The sequence below is a fragment of the Carettochelys insculpta genome, chromosome 19 (genome assembly GCF_033958435.1).
Source record: "Carettochelys insculpta isolate YL-2023 chromosome 19, ASM3395843v1, whole genome shotgun sequence".
NCBI classification, from domain to species: domain Eukaryota; kingdom Metazoa; phylum Chordata; order Testudines; family Carettochelyidae; genus Carettochelys; species Carettochelys insculpta.
Genome location: NC_134155.1, coordinates 10,758,569 through 10,776,568, shown reverse-complemented (window position 1 = coordinate 10,776,568; position 18,000 = coordinate 10,758,569). Strand labels below are relative to the sequence as shown.

Sequence of the window (18,000 nt, the reverse complement as noted above, 5' to 3'; positions counted from 1 at the left end):
CTTGTTTTTCACCTTTTTTGTCAGGAGAAATAGCTTGAAAACATGAGCCCTAAAGGTTCAAAAGACAAGTCAAAAGGCCTGAAGAACGAAGGATGTGTTATTTTTTAAAATCTTATTTTATTATTCCAGTCTCATGAAATGCCTGATTTTTCAAAGTTTGGGACTGGCAGCACTGCTAACAAGGAGACACAAACATGAGGTTGGTGTTAAATTCTCTCTCCTACCCACCTCCCAAGACATACAAAGTCACTCCGAACTTCCAGTTTAAAATCATTTTTACTGGAGACTAGAGGGAAAATAATGAATAAAGAAGGGACAAAAGTAATGTCTTTAAGAAAGCACAGTGTGGCGTCCTTTAATAAACATGCTTGCTCTGAGCAGAACACTGAACTGCAGATCCCTGGAGCAGATGCCTAGAAATTTAAAGGCCCAGTGCTGAGTAAGTAGAGCTGGTTTTCTTGAATGATTTCAGATCAGATCACAAGTGCAAGGCACCAAGACTCTAAGCAAACACCACGATGAGCATGTATGCTCTTGGGGATCCACAGCCAGATTCTAAAAATGTCAGTTGTAGACATAAATACCTAAGAATTGTTCTCTCCCTCTCTCCAAGTCTCAGTAAGCACCTCTCGAAACTATCTGACCTGCTAGAATTAAACAAATCCTTGCAGGATCCCCCCCCCCATCACTCATTTCTCTAGGTTAGAAGGAAATCTAGCTTTTACACACAGAGGCTACGTCTACAGTAGCCAAAAACTTTGAAATGGCCATGCAAATGGCCATTTCGAAGTTTACTAATGAAGCGCTGAAATACATATTCAGCTCCTTATTAGCATGCGGGCGGCCGCAGCACTTCGAAATTGATGCGGCTCGCCGCCGCGCGGCTCATCCAGACGGGGCTCCTTTTCGAAAGGACCCCGGCTACTTCGAAGTCCCCTTATTCCTATGAGCAGATAGGAATAAGGGGACTTCGAAGTTGCCAGGGTCCTTTCGAAAAGGAGCCCCGTCTGGATGAGCCACGCGGCGGCGAGCCGCATCAATTTCAAAGTGCCGCGGCCGCCCGCATGCTAATAAGGAGCTGAATATGTATTTCAGTGCTTCATTAGTAAACTTCGAAATGGCCATTTGCATGGCCATTTCTAAGTTTTTGGCTAGTGTAGACACGGCCAGACTGTCCAGCGGAATAAGTCATGGGCCTACCGCTTTCATATTTTTGAAATCATTTAAAGTCTTCTGAAATGCTAACTGTCCTCCAGGCTACGTGTAAACTATTCCCATGTGTTTAAGGATATATCAACGCCTACAATGGTACAAACTGCACCACTTCTCGTCAGATGCTTCCTACCCTGACAAAAGGGATTCTCCCGTTGGCTTCAGTAATCCGCCTCCCCAAGAAGTGGTACCTCAGTCAATGAAAGAGTCCTTCCATTGAGCTAGCACAATCTACACTGGGAGTTACTTCAGCAGACCCAAATCTCTCAGGGGTGTAGCTTGTCATGGTGTCCAACCAGTTCTAAAGCAGTAGCCACTATAGTGGCTGCTGCTATAACAAACTTCACATTATTCTGAAAATATACTTATTGTTCAAACAAACTAGCCACACTCAATCTACCAAATAGACACACGTGGCTAGCATGTTGGACACCATAGAGCTAAATGAAACCAAGATATGCTGTGCACAGCCTTCAGTCTGACAAAGGGTTCAAAGTGTAGAGAATCACAAGGAAGGGAAAAAGGAAAATAAAAAAATTCCCATGTGTCAAGATTTCAAAAAGAAATGTGAATGCATCAGCTTTGCTAATTTTTTATTCTCAGGAACTCATATGCCGCAAGCGCTAGTAGATACACATTTGCTGCTTCTTCAAAAAGAACAGAGACCAACACATCATTTGAAACAGGAACAACATGCATCCAAAGCCTGCTTGCCTTTGGCCACATTCTCACAGGAGCCTACGGAGGCACATGGCTGTCAGAATGTAAGTTCACACCTACCTAGTAGACTGATTATGCCCCGGCCACTCCCACCTGTCACACCTATACACACACTGGACATCCACAGAAGCATCTCTATGCAGAATGCATGCAATGGTCAGATATACAACACAAGTACTTATCTTCAGAAGAAGAGGCAAGAAACCCCAAAATGGACAGTTATGCCATGATCTGATCATTGGTGAAAGTTTCCTCCTAACACTTACCAGTCAGTGGTTGACTTTCAATAGATTTTTAAGGCCCGAAGGGCCCATTGTGGTGATCTGCTCCCACCTTCTTTACAGTACTGACTATAACACTTCCCCAAAATAATTTCTGCACCCAATCCTTTAGAAAAAAAATGTCCCATCTTGATTTCAAAATGGACATTGACAGAGAATCCACTGTAATTTTCGGTAGAATATTCCAGTGGCTAATTACTCTCACCATGAACAATTTACACCATGGTGAATTTGTCTAGCCATGGACAGACCCCAGGTGTCCTGGCTTCCCGCCCACCCACAAACTGACCTTTAACTACTAAGCACCAGTCCCCTCTGCCCCCTGGAGTATCAGAGCACCCATCCACTGAACTCTAACCACTAGGCACCACTCCCCATCTACAGCCACCCTCCAGGAGTCTAGGATCCCAATTGCCTAGCAATTTTTTTATTTTGCCCTGAAGCATAAGGGTTTAATCTCCCTTATAATTTTTATATCTTCTAATGTAAATTTAGATAGAGATTCTCATTATACGTGTAATTAAAACAATAGGGATTAAATTCATGTAACTTAAAAAAAAAAAAAGTCTGTGAGACAATCACTTACTTTTCAGGCAGGAGATCAGCCAAAATTACTTTGCTGCTACTCTTGGCAATGCTGCGATTCCAGAACAGAGTGTAAATCATTCAGTCATTGTACCACACTGCCCCGTCCTGTTCCCATGCTCGACGCATAGGTAAGCAGTAACCTATTGCAGCTATTAGAAATTAAAAACAGTAATGTGTAACAGATTAAGTTTGCCCTGAGAAGCGAAGCAGCTCAATCTTCACCGACTCCATTAACCCTAGGTTTAAAACTGCAGCTACAAACAGAGGTGCACTGCAGTGTGACGTTGTGGCATCAGGCGACCTGGTTTCTCAGGTCATCTGCTACAGCATTTATATACTTTTCAGTAAGTGCCTTAGCTCAGTGGCTCTCGACTTTTGCAGATGACTGCACCCCTTTCAGGATCCTGATTTGCACTGTGTCACATCAAGTTTCATCTCACTTAAGAACTCCTAGCTTACAAAAATCAGACAGAAAAACAAAAATACACAAGTGTCACACCACATGGTCAATGAAAAATGGTTGAATTTATCACTTTTACCAGCTACCCTCTAATACAGTACTCTCTCAACTGGCACCATATGTAATCAAGCGTGATTTTAGTGAGCCGGACCGTCACTTATCATTGGTGTGGCCAAGTTTCCAAGTATTAGATCTGAATAAGTGGGTCTGTCCCATGGAAGCTCATCACCTAGTAAATTATATTTGTAGTCTTTTAGGTGCTACAGGACTGCTTTTCTATATTTTGGAAAGTTTGCCTGTGTGATCAAGAACTCCTGTTAAACAGTATGGACTAGGGCCACCAAATTCAGTATACAGCTTCCTCTTATCATAACTTTAAGCAACATAAGGTCTTGGCCACACCAGGAAAACAGGATGTGCCTGGAATGGGAATGCTTTTCATAAAATCAAACAGAAAAAAAGAGACAATCATGAAATCAAGCACAGTCTTCACAGCTGACATAACTGAGTGAACATTGAAAAAGATTGAACCAAGATAAGCCAGAACAATAGGATGAAGGTGGAATAGGATTGCTTCTCAATGAAAAAAAAGGTGCAATAGGATTGCTTACACAAAAAAGAAAGAAAGAGAAAATGCTCTGTTTTTTCACTACTGGGCAACACCTGGTAAATCTGCTCGTATAATTATAAAATAAAATCAGCTGAAATATAATTTTTTTTACTTCCATTTCAGTATCTAGTACACAAAACAGTATAAACAAGTCATTGTCGGCATGGAATTTTAGTCTGCGATGACCTTGCTAATGCTTTTCAAGTGGCCTGTTGTAAAACTAGGCAAATATCTAGATGAGTTGATGTACCACCTGGAAGTCCTCAGTGTATGCCCAAGGGTTCATATGGCCCAGCTTGAAAACCACAACCTTAGATAATCCACCTGTCAAACCGCAAGCAGGGATTTCCTACCTTGCTCAACCACTCTGCTATCAACAGATAAAAACAGCAGCGAGACTTCATGGATGTCAAAAGGACAATGGACTGAGTATTGAGTCAGTTACACATGTATGAATGAGGAGTAATTCTACTGAAATGATTCTGCATTGGCACCAGTGCCCATGTGAGCAGAGCCTGGCCCTGCGTGTGTACAGGTACACACATGTACATGAAAAAGGCTGTAGCTGTGCCTTCTTTTCTAGACAAGGGAAAGTATATTCTACACTGCTCTCTCTGGATGTGAGCATGGTGGCAAGAAAGTTAGGTTTATTCCAGGGCAGGGAGGAACTGAAACATTGTGACAGAGACATGACATTATGAATTCTGTTTAATGCTGGAACTTGTGGCCATAGGTGCTGGAACTTGGGGTGCTCAGGGGTGCTCAGCACCCCGTGCTTGGAAGTGGTTTCCATTGTATACTGGGCTTATGGTTTGGTTCGATGGTTCGCAGCACCCCTACTACACAAATTCTTCCAGCACTTCTGCATATGGCTGCATAGGCTCTCTGCCACAAGAACAGAAGACAGGAAGAGGCCTGCTGGTGTAAGGGAACACTGGATACTAGCTGTGTATAGAATGAGGGACACACAGTGCATTCTGCCAGGCTGTTCAGTGCCAGATGGTTCTGAAAAAAAAAAACACACCTCCAGCCACCAGCACTCCGAAAGAAGCTGCCAGTTTTCCAGTGGGCACAGCAGGTCACACAGCTGACCCATTTGTTCTGTGTTGTGCTTCAGCGCTGGACACAGGCTGCATTTTTGCTCTTCCCGCATCAAGTGGGGGTTGCCCAGAACTCCAGACCTCGCTTGCAAGGCAGCTGGCTCGTGGTGTCAGCCAAGAGGAGAGGCCTTTCAGCGAAGGGTTCATAACTGAAGCCATTGCCGCTGTTTGGGACCCTGAGCCTGCAAGGAGCAGTGTGCTGCCTGCACAGTGAGCACCTTAATGTCCAATCCAGGCTTTACAAGCACTAACACCAGGTTCTTCAGCAGGGCTCAGGTGCATACAGTAGAGGCTAGGTTTTCCAGGGAGCTTGGCTACCAGTGGCCGGAGGACCAGAAATACTCAGTCCATACGTCTGACTGTCAACACCAGATGGGAGCTGCTTGGTGCTAGGTACTTTTGACTGCCCAGCCCAATGAACGTACACAATGCTATCCCAGAAATGCTGGCATTGCAATAAGACAGCATAAGCCACTTGGAGCACCTGGCCCCATGCACAGCTCTGAAGTGCAACTGGACAGGTGACTTCGGCCACGTCTACACTAGGAAAATAAATCCATTTCAGATACACAATTCTAGCCATGGCAATTGCACAGCTAGAATCAAGTCATCTGCAATCGACTTACCTGGCTGTCCTCACCGAGGAAGGTCAATGGAAGAGTGTCTCCCGTCAACTTCCCTTATTTCTCACGATAGCGAGGAGCACAGGGGTCAACAGCCTACCCAGACAGGTCAATTTCACATGTCCCTACCCTGGGTGGGTCAATCTTCTGGGTAACGTAGACGTGGCCTCAGTGGACAGGAAGAGGCATTATGTTAATCTCTGAGGAAGCAGCACACCGAAGTTGCTGCAGGAAGGGGAGTAGTTGCAGAGCCAGTGGACTGATTTGCTGCAGCATTTCAGATGAATCCCTGTTACACAAAAACAGCTCGACTACTCTCAGCATTTCTCCATTGTGAGAACAGATGTTTACACATGCTGCCTTCCCACAAGCCTGGCTTTTCCCGCTTCGGGTTTGAGCAGCATCCAAAGATGTTTTCCTCCTCCTGCGGGAGAACTCTTTGAAGGATCAGCAGAGGACTCAGCATCCAGACCACTCGGCTGCTTAATCTCAGATGCTGTTTTCTCGTCGCTGTTATGAAAAGATCTATGCTCGGCACTAGTCCAAGTTTGCTGCGGCACCAGCAGCCACTTAAGAGTATGTTGTTAGGGAGCCAAGGGAGAGGCCAGAGATGGGGAGTTTTTCCCCTGCACTCACTAGCTGAAATGAAGAGACAGCAAAGTGAACCACCAAAAAATATATATAAATAAATCATAGATGTCAGAAGAGGGAGACATCTGTTTGGGCAGCTGCTGATGCAGATGAGTGCCTGTCACAGTCAGTGGCATCTCCACATGACAGCCTGGTCTCACGAAGACTCCTCAGAGCAGGAGAAGTTTTAAGGAAGGTTGGCAAGGATTGAAGGAGACAGTACAAGCACTTCCCACTTCTTCGTGAGCTCACCGAATGCTCTTTTAAGATCGTTTAGCTCTCAGAAATTAACAGACCCCAAAACTCGCTGTTTGCACTTCTCCCTCCTTGGAGCAGGATCATAGCTGCATCAGGTAACACTGCCAGTCCTCCATACACAACCTACTGGAGCAGGCTGAAGTGACACTGGGGTATTTGTTAACACTCCAGTGCCTTCTGGGGGCGACGGTGTACAAACTGCTTGTTAGTCACTGCCTAGTTGCTTTTTTTCTGCTATGACTGCGGAAGTTAAAAATAAAAATAATAATTAAACATCACTAAACTGTAACTAAATCAACACCTAACTTTCCTCTGGTGCTCTCCTTCAGTAGATCTCAAAGCTCTTTATCACAGGAGTCTCGTTTTACATATGGAGAAATTGAGGCATGAAGCTGGGTGTGTGCGTGAGTGATTTGCCCAGGGTCACCCAGCAGGCCAGTGACAGAACTGCTGAGCCCCCATCCAGTGCTCCATTCACTAGGCCATGCCCTAGCTTGGACACAGTTACGCCCACTTGAAGGTATCTATCCTGTAGAACTTTTCCCAGTCTCATATCAGATAAGCTATACAAATCAAAAGCACCTTCGCACTGATTTCACTGCTTCCAATATGGCCACAGTAAAAGCTGCCCAACTTTCTAGCAGAGACAAGGCCTGAGCTCCAATCTCTCCTGCAAGTGGCATAAGGAATGGCATCGTTAGGGGGTTCCCAACCAATCACAGAGGCGAGAGAGTGAGCATGCTCCAAGACAGCTGATGTGCATAAGATTCCTGCACAGGGTAGCCAGTGTAAGCTCATGAGGAAGGTTGGTGATGAGGAGGCAGTGCACTGGGCAGCAGAATTCATTGCCCCACAATGCCCTTAGCTCATTCCCAGAGGCAATTCCAGCCAAACTCCTGCAGACAGAGGTGCTGAGCTTGCTCCCATTGAAAGCACTAGCCTAATTCCTGGGGGGCATTTTAGCTCCGCTCTCATGAGATCTGGGGTGGTTCTTACAGCCCACAGCTCCCAGACCAACTTCCATTTCTGGTTTTCCTGGCTCCAGGGACGAAGGTCTGAAAACATGGCCTAGGTGGTGCCATAGAGGGCAAAGGCTCAGATTTTGGAAGACTGACAACAAAATCGTCACGTGACCGATTCTGAAGATCACGAGATTTTTTTTTTTAAAGTCACTCTCACGTTCTTGAACCACTTGATGTTCCAAACAAGAGAAGAAGGTGGGGATGGCTAGGCCACACTCTCAGAAAACCCTCATCCAGCATAGCCCGTCAGGCGTTCACATGGAACCCACTAGGGAAACGCAGAAGAGGAAGACCTCAGACTACATGGAGGAGATCTAATGAGACTGAAGGACAACAACTGGGGTACTCCTAGAATCAGTGGGAAGTTTTATCTCATGACAGGGTGAAGTGAAGAAAACTTGTGGATGACCTACGCTCCTCTCAGAGTACAAAGGGTTTAAGTGAGTCAGTCAGTCAAGTCTCATGATCTTGGGTAGGGCTGAATGGACACCAGTTGCTGCAGGCCTCAGTCCTGTCTCGTATCCAGAGTGCTCCAGAAGACTTTAAAGCAAGGATGGGCAACCACAATTAGTGGTGGGCTGCATGAGTGGCCCTCCACCTTAGCGGGCCACAGCCGGCACACACTGGGTCACCAGAGACCTGCACTTACCTGCTCTTCCCCCTCCCTCCCAGGGCTGGAATGCCGCGAACAGCTGATTTGAGGTGTTCCAGCTCTGGAAGGAAGGGGGAGGTGTGGAGAAAACACACAAATCGCTGATCGTGCTGTGGGGGGAGAATAGGAAGTGTGGGGCTCCAGTGCCCTGGTGCTCAAGAAGCGTGTGGGCGAGGGGGCAGCCAGGGGGTCCATGGGCCGCGGGTGGAGCCCCAGCAGGCCACAGGCAGCCCACCAAATTTAAAGCATCCTCTTCCTCTGCCATAATTCTCCAGCACAGCCGAGGCATGAGCCATGAAAAAGTCTTCAGAGCTGCAGCTGTTACCAGGGGACGCCGGGCAGCTGGCACAGCAGGCTGGACTTTTCCCTGCAGACGCGTGCCATGACACCATGGGCTTGGGAGCAAAAGCAGCTCTCTTGCCGATACCGTAAGTGACGCCCAATGCTGCCCTGCTCCTGCCCCCAAGGAGTTTAATTTTAGAGAGCGGGATAGAATAGCAAGTTGTAGAAAAGTATAAGTACAGAAAAGGACATTATATTTAAACAATCCCAATGACCTTGTGTAGGGAAAGCTCAGACAGGCTTCCAGAACCTGCTGCCAGTCCCCAGGACACGCGACAAAATAAACTAAGCCTCAGAGGCAAAATAAGAGGCTTTCTTGAACCAGCCACTCATATGCTGCACATATGTGGCAGCTTAATATAAAACCGGTCAACCTGATCCCTGCAAGATTGGCCTGATACGATTTATCTCCGTTAGTGCCCCGGCCAACAGGATAATCAAGCTGGTCACTAGTTCATGCTGGCCTTTGGAAAACAGGCACAGTTGTTCTCCCGGCTGCTCACGCTCAGCTGTCGAGTCTAGTCGATCAGATTCTGCGTGACAGGGTTTGGCTTAAGCGAACATAACACTGGGACAGCTATGTCTCCAATCCTGATCTTGCCAATCCTGAGGGAACTCCCAGGCAGTTATTCCTGATGACCAGCAATTAACGAGAGGGGGAAAAGCAATGGGCCGAACTCCGCCTGGCTTGTTTTGGTACAGTTTGGGGCCGGGCGGCATTAAAAGCGAGAATAAGCCCAGCTCAAACATGCACACATCGCAGTCCAATCTGGAGAGGAGCTGAGCTCTCTCAACTAGAGAGGGACCATTGACATAAACGTAGAGCCCCAGGGGAGGCATGTCCCTGAAATTCACCCATCTGTCTTTGCAAGCACAGTTAAAGCATCAGCAGAGACATCCAAATCTTGGAGGAGACTCAGGGTGACTGTGGCTTAAAGAAAGCAGCAGCTGCCAGACATTTGCTTTCCTACCACCACAGGGCATGCAAATGACTTCCAGAACTCGGGCGGACAGGATACGGCCTGCCGGCCAGATACAGCCCACCAAGCCTTTTGAGCTGGCCAGCAGCCTGCCCTGCTGGGACCCTGCGCTGGCCTTCTGCTGCTGCAGCCCCAGGCTGCTCAAAACGGGTGGTGGCTGTCTCTAGGAACCGCACGCCTCTTGCGGGAGGGAGAGAGGAAACTTCGCGCATTGCCCCTGCCACCAGCCCAATTGTCACTGCTCCCACTGGCTGGAAACCAGCTGTAATGATTAGGCTGGGGGGCCAGAGCGGAGTGCAAAATCTCCCCTCCCTCCTGCAGGGAGCATTTGGCACAGAAAGTACATGGAGGGAGCCTCTAGTTATTTTGAGCAGCCTGGTGTGGCAGGTAGGGAGCCTGCCTTAGCGTCCCACTGGGCTGGCTGGCCAGGAGATGCCTAGGTAAGTGCCTCCTGGCCACAGCTTGCCTCTGACACCCCAGCCTCTCCCTCTCCCCAGCTCCTTGCCCCAGGTCACCACCCCTTCCTGCTTCAGATCACCACACCCTCTGCACGCCCCCACTTTCACCACTGCCCCAGGACACAACTCCCCCCAAGACCCTGCAACCCTCCAACACCTCTCCCATGTCAAAATTCTCTCCTGCACCCTAATCCCCCTCCTTCAAGCTCCCACCCACTCCCTCCTGTACCCCAATTCCCTACCACAAGCTCCCTTCTGCACTCAACCCGCATCCCAAACCCCTCCATAGAAGAATGAGGCCCTTGATCGCTTAATAAAACCTTGGTCTGGCCCCCATCAAAAATGTTTGCCCACTCCTGCTCTAGCACCACTCTCCCAGCCCTCTGGCTGTTGCCAAAGAATGAGCTTACTACTGTTTGTGTCTCCCTGTACATGAGACAAGCAAGCGCCTTCACGAAGGGCTCAACGCCAATTGCACTGAGCTGCTAGTCTTCTGATCTCTACTTCAATAGATTTTAACTGTTTTCTTCCCATTTCTGTTGAGAAGGGTTGGCCCGGACGATACTGGCTGGGGATTTTCGTAGGAAGAGTTGGGCTTGGGGTAAATGAATGGACACTTCACAGATGGGAAATGCAAAATTTGCTGTCCCAACATTGTCCTGAATCAATACTGATGTGTGTACTTCATCCAACGTGTGGGTGGGTTTTTAAAACACATGCAACAGGTCTCCAATCCTAACCTGAAACCAGTTACTTCTACCAGCTCTGCCCAAGTGACCTGACCTGTTCCTCACCTCAGCATGGGTGCCATCTTTACCAAGCTGGACATCTGTCAAGTCCCTGAATGCCCCTTCTTAACCAATACATTGTGGCTGGATGGCTCGGCAAAGAAGCAGATGCAAGATAGAAGAAAGCTCATTACATAAGGTGCTTAAAATCCTGCTGGTGACTCTAAGCAAAAGCATGTGAGCGAGGGTGCTTGGAAGATTGTCTTGGTTAAATTAGCTTTTATTCTGCCCTGATTGCTCAAGGGCCTGAAGCAAAAGGCAACAGAGATACGTTAGAACAGGGGTGTCCAATACGTTCGCCACTCGCCATGTGTGGTGAATAGGACACTGTGTTGTGGAAAATATGGGGGGGGGGCGCCCAACCCACGGCTCTCGAGCCGCATGCAGCTCTTGGAGCCTTTAAACGCGGGGAACGCTGTCTGCCCGCTCCACGCACGCGCCCCACTGCTTGGTGGGAGAAGTGCATGGTGGCAGTGGTGGTGGTAAGTTGCCAGCACTGAATTAGAACAGGGGGAGGGCATTCAATTAGAGCATGCCTTGCTCTGGGGGAAGGCATTCAGCTGAGAGTGGGGGATCTGGGGGTGCCTGGCTCTGGGGGAGGGAGAGAGCATTTATTTAAAGGGGTGAAGTTCCTGGCTCTGGGGGAGGCAGAGGGCATTTATTTAGAATGGGAGCTGGGGAGGGGCTGGGAGCACCTGGCTCCATAAAGTTTTGTATAATACAGGCCGTGTCTACACTAGCCCCAAACTTCCAAATTGCCACGTAAATGGCCATTTCGAAGTTTACTAATGAAGTGCTGAAATGAATATTCAGCGCTTCATTAGCATGCGGGCGGACACAGCACTTCGAAATTGATGCGCCTCGGCGCCGCGCGGCTCATCCCGATGGGGCTCCTTTTTGAAAGGACCCCGCCTACTTATTCGCATGAGCAGATGCGAATAAGGGGACTTCGAAGTAGGCGGGGTCCTTTCGAAAAGGAGCCCCATCAGGACGAGCCGCGCAGCGGCGAGGCGCGTCAATTTTGAAGTGCCGCGGCCACCCGCATGCTAATGAAGCGCTGAATATGCATTTCAGCACTTCATTAGTAAACTTCGAAATGGCCATTTGCATGGCAATTTTGAAGTTTGGGGCTAGTGTAGACACGGCCATAATGTGGCAAACATGGAAAGACGACAACTGCAAGAAGTGTGGTGATCGCTGAATTCCCATTGGACACTGCTGCTTTAGAGTATCAGCTCTCCAAGCAGTTCACATAATAAAACAAACCATATTCCATTGGCCATTCTAGGAAGTCTCTGATCACTCTCAAGTGGATCTACCTAGGGTCTGGGCTGGTGCAAACCCCCGCTCCAGCTATTAAATCTCTCAGTACAGACACAGGAATTCCTGGTGCACAGCAAAGCTCTTGCCCTGATTCTGAAGAAGAAGAAAAGACCCTGTAAATAACGGCCAATGAGTTTAGGATCTGGGATGCTTGCAACACTTCACGGTTCTGGGTCTCAGATGACAGGGATTAAGCAGCATTTACAGTAGAGTGATGAATGACGGGGAGAGATTGGATGTGGCCTCCTGTTGCACGTGGGAGAATTCACAGACCAGGAACCTGGCTGCTGTTACTACATTGTATTTATATGGCAACCTGCTAAGAAATCTCCAGATTTCTCATGGGGTCACTAATCAAGATCAGGCAACTTTTCCTTTGAGCTTGGTGATGCCCTAGGACAGGGGTCAGCAAATTAGATAAAAAAACCTCAGTAATTCGAGGGCCAGAGTGCATGTCAGTGCAAGTAGGTCCTTAATAAATAATGTCAAACCGTACTTTTTGTAACCCTTGTTTTAAGAACAGTGCACACACGTATCCCACAGTGCAGTGCACACATTAAACAGGGGAGTTATCCAACATGTTGAGATGACGTATCGTTTGCTAGTCAGATACGAGTTGTTCATTGTTGGGCTTTTAGATATTCACCATTTATCAAAAATAATCATCAGGGTTTGGGGGGTAGTTGTTGTTGTTTTTTGTTTTTTTGTGTTTGTTTTGCTACTTGGCAATTATAGCGTTGGGAGCCACAAAGTCGTCCTTAAAGAGCCACGTGGGGCTCCAGTGCCGCAGGCTGCAGACTCCCGCGCTAGAATCAATCAATGCCTTCTGCTTGTAAAAGCTTGGGGTTGCAGAGTGGAGAGATGAAACTTAGGGCTGAGTCAAAACCTTTTGGAGAGGAGAGAGATCATGTCCAGAGGGAGGTCTTGCCCGCCAGCTGGACACAGGCTGTTGAGAACATCAGGCAAGTAAAGTGCTTATGAAGGAGCCTCGATTAGGGTTAAAAAAACTTGCCCACTGCCTTAAGGCCACCAGTGGCACTTGGACTGGATTGAATTTAACCCTGGCTGCCAGCGCTTAGTGCTGTAAAAAAGAGAGGGGCCACTTTCTTTTGCCCAGTGCAATGTTCTTCCAAGGGCTGTGCAGTGACCTAGTGGGGCTACTGCTGCCAAGAGGCTAAGGTCTATCTCCAGTCCTGACCCTCATGGGAACTGTGCTACGGAGTCCTGGACAGTGGGCATAGGGTCCATGGGCTGCAGGTGGAGCCCCAGGGGGCCACAGGCTGCCCACCAAATTTAAAGTCTCCTCTTCCTCCACCATAAGTCTCCAACACAGCCGAGGCACGAGCCATGAGAAAGTCTTCAGAGCTGCAGCTGTTACCTCATGTTCCTCACTCAGCCCAGGGGCTTGGTGACTCTCAAGCAAGTCCTGTCGAGTTCTTCTTGATGGACAGGAGAGCAACTGTAACATGTGGCCTTGCAGCTGGAGACTAAACAGGAGAATACCCTTCCCCGAAAGAAAAAAGCAGTCCAGTAGCACTTTAAAGACTAACAAAATTTATTGGGTGATGAGCTTTCGTGGGACGGACCCACTTCTTCAGATCGTAGCCATACCAGAACAGACTCAATATTTACGGCACAGAGAGCCAAAAATAGTAATCAAGGCTGACACATCAGAAAAATTATTATCAAGGTGAGCAAATCAGAGAGCAGAGGGGCAGGGGGAGGGAGTCAAGAATTACATACTTTGCTTTATCTAATTCTTGACTCCCCCCCGCCTTCTGCCCCTCTGCTCTCTGATTTGCTCACCTTGGTAATAATTTTTCTGATTTGTCAGCCTTGATTTCTATTTTTGGCTCTCTGTGCCGTAAATATTGAGTCTGTTCTGGTATGGCTACGATCTGAAGAAGTGGGTCCATCCCACAAAAGCTCATCGCCTAATAAATTATTTTGTTAGTCTTTAAAGTGCTACTGGACTGCTTTTTTGTTTTGATAGACTATAGACTAGCACGGCTAACCCTCTGTTACTACTTCCCCTGAAAGGTTTTTCCAGGAGACAGGCACTCCAGGCGGAGCTCTCCCTCTGCCATACTAGAAATACACTGCAGAAAAGGCCACAATCGCCTCATTTTACAAATCAGCTCCCCAGACATCTGGGCAGGACCCTCGGTGAGAACCTGGTCCCAATCTGTCTGAGTCACTCCATTCCCTGCCATCTGCTCCATGCTCCAGGCAAGGAGATGATGCAGAGGGTTACGGAGGCAAACTCTTCGCACTCTATAGGAAGAGCAAGTGCACTGAACAAAGCACTGCCATCCCCTGTATGAGAAAATTACCAGCACTGCTTGTTTGGATTCCAAAAACGTGCCTCAGGCTAGCTCCCCTTCCCCCGGCCCCAGGGAGGGGGTCACAGAAACAACAAGAAACCAGATGAACTGCAATCACATGCATGGATTAGTCTAAACATCAACTAATGGAGCCAGGCTTTTCCCCTTCCAGCCTGCTTTCGCTTGGCTTCGCCTGGTCCGTACAGGGACGAGCCCTGTTAGAGGTTTAAAAAAAGAAACACGCAGCTCCTCAGCTGATTCCGAGTCCTTTCCTTTGGTCATAAACATTGCAACGGGCAACCAGCTAGGGTTCAGAAGCAAACAGCCCGGACTCAGAAGAACGCTGTGGTATTGTGACACATTCCCAAAGCAGAGGCGTTACAAACCGGCCCTGCCAGCAGAGCAGCCTTCCATACCATCATCCTCTGAGGGAGCAGGTCGCTGGTTTAATGTAGAGGTCCCCAACTGCTGCGCTTGTCCACTCCCAAGGGCAACCAGCCCAGGCCAGCTCCCATGGAGAAGGAACGCCAGCCAGCTATACCCCGCCCCCTAGCTCTGCTCTGGCCCCACTGCAGTCATAGACCGGCTTCTGCGCCCCATCTACAGCCTGAGCACAGCTCTGCACGCAGCTGCTCCCCACTGAGGCCTAGCTATGCTCTGCTCCTGCCCCATACCCCACTCTCGGTCCTGTTCCCAGAACCACGCCCAGCCTCGGCCCCCTTATGCCTGTCCACATGTCACATCCCCCACTCTCACCAGCAGAGGGACAGCCCTGCCACCCTCTGGGGAAGGGCATTGCAGACAAGGTCAGGGGTGGGAGGGGCTCGACCCTAATAAATGTATGGACCAGTGGTTTAATGAGATCTTTCCAGTGCCGTGCTTACCACTCCCTGTCTATGATAGCCTGCCAGCTATCAACACTAAAAACAGACATCCAGGATTGATTGACTAGAACCCCTGGCTAGGGCATAGCTGGGCTAGTTCAGACATGTCTGACAAGATGATAAGGAGGCAACCATCTTCTTCAATTACGTTTAAGTCAGTGAGCGAAATTGCAGCAAAGAAGCCGAACTGTCAAGCATCCTGGGGGATGTTTTCTTCATCAATGCAAACCAGCCAACGGCCGGGCCTGTTTTAAAAAAAACAGACTCGCTCGTTTTCTTTCAAATGAACAAAGCCAAACCACGGACATTCAAGCTGGAAGAGATCTACTCTTCTCACCCTTTTCCACATCAGGATCCTCTTCCATCTCACTGAGATGTCCCCCATTCAACGCTATGGGAAGGGCGGGGCGATCCTGCACCCCTCCTTACACCTAGTCCTACCCTCCAGGGATTCTGACCCCAGCTGAGAACTCCTCCATTCTGTCCATGCCAACTCCAGTCCAGACTGACTTGCATTTTGCACGTGCTTTGTCTTGTCTCATTGTCCAAGTATGGATCTTCCACCGTTTGGAGACCAGCGCACAACTGAAGCTGGACCCTCACCCTATCCCAGCACTGCTCGAACTTTTTGTTTCTGGATTTCATATCACCATACTTAGTACCTCCTGCACCAGTCTACAGAAATCTCTCTCTCTCTCTCTCTCTCACACACACACACGCACACGCACACAAGTCAAGGTTAATGCCACCCTGGAGCAGCTCCCATCAAAAATCTCCTCAGCCATTTACCGTGAAGTGATACAAAAAAGACAAACGCCAGATGCCAAAGCAAAGTAAACTTACCCCATTTACATGGTAGCTGGCTTGAGGCATGAGAAGGGAAATCACAAGAACTGGCTCCTACAAATTGTCGGTCAAGCGAGTGATTTACCCCTCAAGAAAAGTTCATTGTACACTAAAATTCCCTGCCTACCTCAGGGTCTGCTAGCCCGGCACCAAACAGTCCTCTCACTCTCCGCAGCGTTACTGGCTCGCTATTATCCATGTTCACAGGAGTTTTAGCGGTTGCCCAACGCCATAAACAGTGCATTGTTACTCCTGTAATCTCTTCCACAGCTACGGGAACTGACAGCCAGACATTATTCTTGTTTTAAATACAGGCATTCAAAGGGGAGGGGAAAAAAAGACAGCAATTCTAACACCGTAGGGTGAAAGCTCTCAATGGCTGGAGCAGGGTCAGTGAGCAAAAAATAGGCTTAGCTGCGGACTGCAGGAGTCAGCGAATATTTTAAATTAGAACTGGGGCTCTATTTCCGACAGGCGAGCTCAGGAGTCATTGCACAGCTGCTTTATTTCTGGAGAAGGCTGACCAGAATCTGGAGGGGTGGGGATGGACTAGCATCATCTGAAGCTGAAAACCCCTTCCAAGAAAGTTGGTTTTCCAAGTGCTGCATCACAGATTAGCACAGTCGCCAAGGTAGTTCAGCAGCGTTAGAAATGAGAAGTGTACCTGACCATTCACTTAAAGGGCTTTTGCTCATATTACATTATTTGAGAGAGACGCAGCATGGTCCAATAGGTACAGCACCAGGCTGGAAGCCAGTAAGACCTGGATTCTGTTACTCTGCTAGTCTTCTAGGTGTCCTAGAGAAAGTTACTTCACCTCTTTGTACCTTTGTTTTCCTTCCGACACTCTATTTAACTTATCTGCTCTTCCGGTCAGAGACATCTCTCACCATGCACTTACACAGTGCCTGATGCAACAGGGTCCCAATCTCAGTTGGAGCCACAGGACACAGAGGGTACATTTTTCAAAAGCCTCAGTGGGATTCTGGGTAACATTTTTTTTAAAGCACCTAACTGACTTGGCACCTAAATCCCTTGGGATTTCAGCATTTTATCATCAACATCACATAGGTACTTTTGAAAGTTTTACCCCACTACTTTTCATCAATGATTCACAAAGCCTGTCACAAAAAGGAAATCCAGTTTTACCGTTCCCATTTTACTGAAGGGAAAACTGAGGCATAGAGCACAGAAGCAAGCTGCCCACAGGAAGCAATTCACTCAAGGTCATGAAATCTACATCGCCAGACTCCACCACAGCATCCCATCCACTGGGCTCCCTCAGCCATGCTGTCTCCAGCAAATCTCAGACACTGTGTTCTATAGAAAACTACAGGAAAAAATCCCTAAAGACATTATACATACAATAACACTGAGCCGTGCCTGGGCTTTCTTCTGACCATCTGTTTTCAAAGCACTCTGCTCCAATGCGAAAACACTTCAGCTTTTATAAGAGAACAGCTCTCATGAACCAAAAGATCCCAAGAGAAGTGCTCCCAAGATTTGTGTAAAACAGTTTCTAGAAGCAAATTCATCACAAAAGAAAACAGCCTCCTGCATTGCTTACAGTGCAGGTATTAAAGCCCCTACAGCCTCTCTCCACTAAAGCTAAACTGATTTCGTTCACTGCCACTATCCAAGCAGAAAGGAGGATGAAAAACATCCACCACGAATTGTGAAAAGCCAGCTGGTATTTGTACAATCCTCTCTGAGGTTTGAGTCCAGGTCTTTCCTTTCTGCCGTGCTCCTCTTTAATCTGCACCTCCCAATTCATTGCCAGAAAGGCATGCAAAAGTAACACTGGGCCAACTTCGCTTTGCATGTCAATCCTCATCTAAATGCTGCAGAAGCCAATAGCCACTGCATGCGGAAAGAACCACCCTTGGCAATGACATGAGA

The 18,000-nt window shown here is 48.1% G+C and overlaps 1 protein-coding gene across 1 annotated transcript in view; it reads right to left on the bottom strand.

The window, feature by feature from the left end:
• The window catches only part of KSR1 (kinase suppressor of ras 1), a 146,049-nt gene that overhangs the window by 55,698 nt on the left and 72,351 nt on the right, over positions 1–18,000 (bottom strand). The gene's annotated exons all lie outside the window — the stretch shown is intronic.